An 8,444-nucleotide genomic window follows, 5' to 3' on the forward strand; every position below is an offset into this window, starting at 1 on the left:
TCTATGAGGGAGTTTTTAGCCAGTAAACAAATAACTGTATTGGAACACCCTCCCTACTCACCTGATCTGGCCCCCAATGACTTCTTTCTTTACCCTGAGATAAAGGAAATATTGAAAGGAAAACATTTGCTTGACATTCAGGACTTCAAGAGTAATATGATGACAGCTCTGATGGCCATTCCAGAAAAAGAGTTCCAAATTTGCTTTGAAGGGTGGACTAGGCACTGGCATCAGTGCATAGCTTCCCAAGGGAAGTAATTCGGAGGTGACTATAGTGATATTCAGCAATGAGGTATGTAGCACTTTTTTCTAGGATGAGTTCATGAACTTAATTGTCCGACCTCATGTCATGAGGAAAACCAGTCTCCCCCAGGCCCCCACCCTTCAATCACTTGGCTCTTTGGAACTCATGCTAGGCACCATCTGGTTGGTTAAGGTCCTTAGGAACAGCCTAGACCCTTCGTGTTAACTACGGTACAGGAGAAAGCAGTCTGTTTACTGTTCCTCACTGTCTCTGCATCCACACAATTAGGAGCAAATGCAAACAATGCAGGGAAGAATGAATGAGCATGTAGCTTGTGTGTGACCACTGGCACCCAAAGCTGCACTTGTCTTCTCAGCACTGTGTTATTAGACAGGAAGTGAGGCGAGTGAGCCTAGGAAACCCTGAGGCACTTGGCATTGTGGGTCCCCCCTTGACAGCAGAGGGCACAAGAGTGAGGAGAACTAGCATGGGAGCCAAACTCTGTGCCTGGCACACAGTAAACACTCCATAAATGCAGGTCGAATGAACAAGTGAAGGAATGACTGAAGAGCAGAAAACTCAGCCAACAGCTTGTTTTCATCCTTGCACACCTCCCTCTAAACACCCTACAGATCGCCCAAAACAAAGACAAAACTTGCATTAGCCTGGAATAGGTTGATCCTAACTTAGGCCTTCGATCTGTCTTGAATGGCATCTCTCAAACACTGCGATAGTTAAGGAAAGGGCATACTATGCAGAAACCCATTGTATTGAGTTCTGCCTCCGAGAACATTAGCCTGATATAATTACATTTTCTCATTGTTGCTGTTGTCATCTGGTATTGGACACTCGATCAATCTTAATGCCACAATCACTCCAGGTTTGAATTCTGGTTTTTAAGCCATCTCCATCTAGTATTTTGTTTCCAAGGGTGGAGGGCTGGGGTAGCAGAGGAGCTAGAAACTGTAATATTCCTTAATGAGGAAGGGGTAGGAGCTTGAACCATCATTGGTTACATGGTCCTGGTCAAAACAACTAGCCACCTATTTTTGAGACCTGATTTTCACACTCAGTTTCTGCCTAAGTCAGAGGCAAGCCTTCTCTCCTCCCCTCCTGCCTCACCTTCTTCTCCTCCCTTCTCCCCCTTTACTTCCCCTCCATGCTTCCCTGTCAGGTTTTCTGATTACTTTTTTTAAAGCATGGTGCCAAAGCATTGGATCAGACTGTCCGCATGTTATCTCCAGCCTTGCCCCTGCTAGCCAATGACCCTGAGGATGCCACTCACTCCCTATGAGCCTCAGTTTCCCCATCAGCGAACAGAGACCTTGCCAACCTCTCATGATTTCTGTGAAGATATACATGAAAGAGCTTTGGAAAGGTGTCGTGCAGATGCCTCTTTCATCATTTGTTTTGTTTAATTCCTCTTTGTGTCATTCCATTTGCTTTCTCTAATGTTCTCTTTTCTCTCAAAACTGACATTTTAAAAACTGTTGCTGTTAAAATGAGTACTTGCCTCTTAAACATCTTCAAGTTGCTAAGCAGCATCTACCTCCCCCCCTTCCCTTTTATGCAGCCTGGTTGCCATAGTATCATCTGAGCATGGTAACAAGAAGCAAAGAGCAATCATTTTTCACTAAATGGGGTTGGGCAGATAGATAAACACACTGAAATATTTCCTTACAACCCATTTTGAAGAAACAACCCGGTTTCTTTCATCAGCTGCTACCTGGATTTCCTGCTCACTTACAGCAGTTTGGCACACCTGTAGCTCCCTCAGTGTCCTGCCACCCCTGGCATGACGCTTCCTACAAAGACTTTTGAAGGGCTGCTGCTGCTACTCCCTTATTTGTAGCTATTCAGGGCTAAATGCAGACTCAGATCCTTCTCAGATAGTTGCTAAATATAGAACATTGAGTGTGAATCAGTATTGTGACTAAAGGTACTCATGTTGTAGCAGATTTGGAGTAGATAATAAATAAGCGTCATCAAAGTGACATCAAGGGGTTCTTTTTAAAAAATGGGAAGGATTAAAACAGATATAAAAATAAAGAACTTTCTTGAAATCTACCACGTATTTAGGAAATGTACATCCTGGACTCCTGTTTTTCAACTAAAAGCTGACAATGTCAGGTACTTGACTACCAACAATATAAACTAAAACACCACAGGAAGTGACTTTTCCCCTTTGGCCCTTGTAATCCTGGATGGTCAGGTCTCCACAGCCAGGAGGCACAAGTATAGCCTGACTGGTTGTTAAAGCAGCTGCAATATTTCTGTAGTGGTTGGTGTTTCTTTAAGCTCCCAGAGTACACTCTTGCTGCTCAGTCACCCATGCTCCCAAGACCCTCTAGGACTCCCCGCAATCCAGCATCTAAGGGGTTAAGTCTGGCATGAAAGGGTTCTCCAAAAGTCCTGCACTGAGGCCAGTATTGGTGCTGACTGGTCAGTGTCCATATCATGCTTGTTAAATATTTTGAGTATCAGCTCTTCAAGCTGCTTTCACATAGCCCAATTCTTTTTCTAAATAATTAAGTCCACATTTTCTTGTGGAAGCACAATTTATTCTTCCAGATTAAGCCATCAGGGAACTCCGCAGCCTTCTAGGAAAAATGTGCCTGTGCTCGGTCTTCCTGGGGAAGACATTGCCTTTGAATGAACTTGGGTCTCAGGATTGACATGAACAAGCATGGGTCACCTGCATTCTCATGCTTGGCTGCCCAATCACAATGACACACAATTGCTGGGCAACTGGTTAAAACAGGAAGTGCATTCTAGGGCCCCACCATGCTGTGTAGTGTTGATTGCCTGAGCTGATCCCTATGTCTTAAACTAACATGGCTCAGAGGGACTTAGAGAGGGCTTTTTAGGCAAAGGTAGGCTTGTCCCAGACTCATTTAAACAAATCAATTTCTTCCTCAAGTTGGAATGAGACTCCCTTCTGTTGATCTCCCAGGGCCTTTCTTAGTCTGTGTTTGACAGCTTCTACTCTTCCTCCAACTTACTGAAGTCTTTCCAGAGGAGCCTGAGGACCCAGGAAAGGAGCAGAGATTGTCCAGTCTTTGCCTTAGCCAGGCAGGAGCAGCAGACACCGCAGACAGATGGCATCCATCTAGTTACCTCTTAGAAAGAGCTTCTGCTGTGTCACTCACTTACTCAACCCAGGGCTTACTGATCCTTGCTCTAAGAAAATTCTCTGTGATGCCAAAGGAATGCGTTGTCGAAGCCCAGTTTTCTTTTGTTTGGACTCCAGCAGAAGCAGAGGTTAGCTGTCAGAATGCCCTGTACACTAGTCCTTCTGAGTCCCAGCTTTCTTGGCTCTTTCAACTTTTTTCTTTCTCTGCAGTTCTTAGTCGAGTGAGGAACATTCCCCATGTCTGAGCCATGCCTACTCTCACGGTCCTCCCCATATCGACTCTCAGATCCCTAGTTTATGGCCATGTCTATATGTGCATAACAAAGGTGTGTTTTCCAAGCACAACACTCTTTCCAGATTCTACAGAGCCCGGAGCTTCACAGGGCTTGGGCTGTTTTCTGGCCAAATTATCTTTGGATTAAGTTCCAGTGGTATGTTGATAAACGTTTTATAACTGGCCTTCGGGGGTAAAGAAAGAAAAGACCCTGAGTTGTGGCATTTGCCAATTTCTATGATGCAAATACTCTTACTGTGGCCAATGTCAAGCCACTCCCATGAAGTCACTGAATGTAGAGTTGGGAAGAGGTGTGCACAATTGTTTCTTGTAACTGGTACACATGAGCTGGCTCTAGCACATCGTTGAAGTGATCCCTTCTTCAGGGGAATATGACCAATGGTCTTTTTTCATGTTTCTTTCTGTATCTTGTTTCCATCTAACAGTGGTTTCCAAATTGTTTCTTGGCCTAGGGTCTTTACGTTTATATAAACAAACGAACTACATAAAAGCAATGCCAGCCTGATTAAGAGATAAGGGAAGGTGTTAGGCACCACACTATCCTACAGCTATGGAGAACCCTGAGAATCACTACTTTCAGTTTTTCCCACTTTTTGATGATTTTAGACAGACAGAATTATATGGAAAATATGGCCATAGTTACTGACATATGATTGTGTTCTTGAACTTTTTGGAATAGATTGAAATGAGCAATATTTTTGGTCCACTTGGAACCATTTGTAAAACCCATTGCTTTCGGCTGGGAGGGGCTCTCGGGAGTACTATTAATCAACATACCAACAATGACGTCATAGGAGTGATTGGACAGGTCAGTGCGGTGGGAGCCCTTGCTCTACCAGGATGCCTAATTTAAGTGTTTGTCTGCAGCTCTGAATATTCTCTGGCTTCAGCTGTCTACCAAAAACTGAGAGCTATGAGTCACACCACTTAGCTGGCCTGTGGGTTTTCAGTCCTGCTTTTTTTCTCATTCCCTTTCTCTGTCTCTTGTTTTCTCTCCCTCTGGGTTTTCTCACAATATTATTTTATGTGATTTAGATAGCCCTAAAAGATTCTTTTATATATTTCTCTTCCAACAGAGTGCTTCCATTGTTATTCATCTGTTTTACGATGTAAATCACAATTTAATGAAGATGCACCATTCATTCTTAATGGACTCCTGATTCCATTTGATGAGGTCCTTTTGTTTTGATTGGAGAAATAGGAGTGGAATTTTCTGAAACTTCAGCAATCAAGTTATTAACAAGGAAATAAAAATTCTAGAGCAGAAAGGGCCGTGAAGACAGAAGAGAAATTGAAGGAATGTGCTCTCTTCAAACTCTACATGTCTTTCTGTCACCGGGTTGTGTAAGATTGAAAGGTTCTTCTGTTCCCAATTCTTCCTGACCATACTCCTAGATCTGAGAGCAGTAGTAACAGGGAAATATAAATTCTCAGTAATGATGCAAGCTAATGGTGTTGGAACTGGCAACCCCAGTTTCCTGTGCTGCAGGAGGCACAAAAGTGCAAAAGTTCAAAGGGCTTTAACTTTAAGCTAATAATGTGAAGTGCTAACAGTTAGATTACAGACATCAAACTGGGTTAGAGAATAGGACTTGGGAACATCCCAAATCACACGTGTAGGTTATGGTAACTTCCATCTGCACATGAGGCCTACCTTGCTGGCCCACCTGGAATGGGGGTGACCAAGCTCACCTACATCCCCATCTTCAGAGAGTAGCTAGACCTCTCCATGTCAACATCCTAGCATGCTTTACACCGAACAGATCCAAAACAGAACTACTCAAAACCAGTTTTTAGTTTGTGCTTCGTTTCTCAATGAGTAGAACAAGTCACAAGGTTGCTCAGACCACAACCCAGGGAGTCCTATTTGGCCTCTGTTCTTGCTGCTCTCCACTGACTTGTAAAGTCCTATCCACTTCCTTTTCAAAGTCTCACATTTCTACCTCTCTTTTTTTTTTATAATTCCGACACCATCCCCCTAATTCAGATTATTTTAATTTTTACCTCATCTGGAATAATATTTTATTCATAAAACACTTCCAATAACTATAAGTTGAACGGCTGGATCTGCCTATAGAATCTGCCTCCTAACTCGCCTACCTCTCAGTCAATTGTGCTTTCTGTCTCGCGTTTGTATGCCATACTCCGTTGAAAGTTCTAAAACATAATATGGGTTCTTGCACTCCTGGAGGTCATAACGTTGTACCAGCCATGTTCCTCCTCCTTGACCTGTCTCTTCCCACATGGTCACACACACTCTTTAAGCCATCACAGCGCTTGGCTGCCTCTGCAGAGCCTGCTGGGCTTTGCTCCCCCAGCATCAATCCCACCCAGACTCAGCCACCCCAAGAGCCTGGGTCAGTCTGACCCATTTCCGGGAATAATTTTAGGATCGCAGCTCCACTAGCAAGCAGCGTATTACTGGCGTTTCTCACTTAGGCCTTGTGTCAGATCATCTCTTCCCCCCTTCTGTGCTCTTCCTGAATCACATGGGCTGCAAAATCTGGAAGTTCCATTTCCCAAAAGACTTGCCAGAGATTTCCTGCTTCCACTGTGCCAAAGAGAAAATCTCAAGGAGGGAGTGAAATGTAGAAGAGAAGCTGCCTTACCACTCACTGCTCCTATAGCAGCAGTAGGCGGGGTTGGAGGCTTTCACGAAGGACCTAGGTGAGACTTTGACCCTGGCTTCCGGCAGTCCTGCTGTGGATCACCTACAGCGCTGCTGCAGGATCTGAGGTCATTGACTAAAGTTTCTTGCAATTCCTGCACTCCCTCATTTCCTAAATTCTAGAAGTAGTTTTCACTGACCCTTGTTCCCCTCGCCTCCCAAAGGTTTCACAAGCCTTTAATTCCCTGCGTTCAATCTTTTCTTCTGGAAATATCTGGAGTAGTTTCTATTTTCCTGATCAAATCTTGACTAATACAAATCAGATAACCAATGATTTAGTGACAAGTTTAACCAGGCCTGAGCTTTGAGCGCACCAAGATACCACGTTTCTGTTCCACCTGTGGTTGCATGAATCTAGAGGATGCCACCGCTGCCTCAGTTCTTGGGGTATATTCTGAACCCTCTGCAATGTGTGCCCCAAATTAGACAATCTGTCTAGAACCCAAGAGCTTCCATCACACAACTTTGATATTCATTATTGCCTGGGAACTTCGGCTCTTATTCTTTATTCACTTTTTGGCTGCAGTCTGCTTTTTGGCTTCAGTCAATTGTTAGTTAGTCAGTGAATCCTTGCCCCATTTCCCCAGGGGACAAATCAGAGAGCCAAGAATGGGTCCTACCTCATCACTGTTCTGTCCCAGATTTTTTTTTTTCCTTCTACTGCTAATCTCCTCTTGTAGTCCCAGTATATCCCTCAGTTGAGCCTGTCATGGTTATAGTATTAAACTACTAACATAGCAATTGCTTAAAGCATACCATTTTTGAATCCCTATAGTTCCACTTCAAGTCCTATCGTACCCAACATCAAGTCAGACTCTAACTCACGAATACAAAAGGAAGTCACTAGGGTCATAATGAATAACTGTTATATTATTTGTCATAGAAACACAGACACGTTAGTCTACTCATGACAGATCTTCGAATTGCTGAAGTCACCTGTCCTTTTATCTCTACATATTACAGTGTGGCATCTTGTTTTACTTTTTTCTCATATATCCTATTTGCTGTCCTGAAGAATCTCTTATTCCAGATCCAGATATCAGAACTTACGCATGTACTTGGCTTTTGAATCAGCCCTCTGTAGTTTCTGTGCTGCTGAAAGAGTTCTTTCTTTTCTCTGGCATGCTCTCTGCTTTTCCTCTCTGGAAAATTTTTGTAACCACATGTGTACATTTAGCACTACAGAGTCTTCTTTAAGAGGTAATTTATGGAAAACCAATCCATGTGCCTTATGTATGCCAGTGTTATAAATCCATGTAATCATATAATTTTGGAGTTTGTTTGAGCCAGAAAACAGGGAAGTCAATCTTTGGTATGCCTGCACAATCCTCGTGTCCATATTCAGAAGGGATTCCTTACTGCAAAAATATCACAGAAGCAATTGTTTTACCTTTCTCTACCCTTATTATTTAAGTGGAGAACTAAAGCCTGCTAAATATTAGATATGGATACACTACCTCTTTTTTTTTTTGGAAATCTTTTAAAAGAGATTCCACCCACCTGTCACATTGTTCTGCAGGATGAGTCATGAGCACTGCAATGCCGCAAAAGGAAGATTCTAACACATTTACTCATAGATCTCCTAGCTGGACAGACTGGCCTTTCAGATCTGTCGTGCTCCAATCCTGTAACAGTGATGCGTAGTTTCATAGGCACCATGGCAGCATGATGACTCCATTCTTCTTCAGTGTCTGACTTCATTCTGGAGCTTCAGTTTTTCTCCCTCTCTCCCCATCAAGTCTTGCTTCATCCAGTTTCCAAAATCCAACTGCCTGCTTCCTAATGGGGGTTTCCATGACAACTTCCGTTTGTGGTGGTGGTGACTCCAGCACTCCATTTCATCTCTCCTTTGTGGCACTGAGCTCTTGTTTCCCAAACATCCCTGGTTCCTCTTTGTTCTTATATTGGGCTTGACTTTGACCCCAGCCTCTCTGAGTTCACTGTACATATGGATGAGTTTTGTTCTCAGAGACACCAGAGGGAATCAGAATCAAAGTCATAGTTTTAAACCCACCCCATCACAGACAACTAGATCAGATCAAGAGTCTCCGCCTACTTTATAGAAGTGGTAGTCATTAATTTCTGCCCTGGGAAGCAAGGCTCA

At 43.4% G+C, this 8,444-nt stretch overlaps 1 long non-coding RNA gene across 1 annotated transcript in view; it reads right to left on the bottom strand.

Annotated features, from left to right (window-relative positions):
• LOC109372554 (uncharacterized) overlaps positions 1 to 8,073 on the bottom strand; it is a 35,917-nt gene extending 27,844 nt beyond the window's left edge. Inside the window, exon 1 of the long non-coding RNA XR_002122065.1 lies at positions 7,841 to 8,073. This is a non-coding gene — a long non-coding RNA (uncharacterized LOC109372554). The remainder of the gene's footprint in view (positions 1 to 7,840) is intronic.
• Positions 8,074 to 8,444: the final 371 nt, after the last annotated feature.

This window comes from Hipposideros armiger, unplaced genomic scaffold, assembly GCF_001890085.2.
Source record: "Hipposideros armiger isolate ML-2016 unplaced genomic scaffold, ASM189008v1 scaffold_643, whole genome shotgun sequence".
In the NCBI taxonomy this organism is placed as follows: domain Eukaryota; kingdom Metazoa; phylum Chordata; class Mammalia; order Chiroptera; family Hipposideridae; genus Hipposideros; species Hipposideros armiger.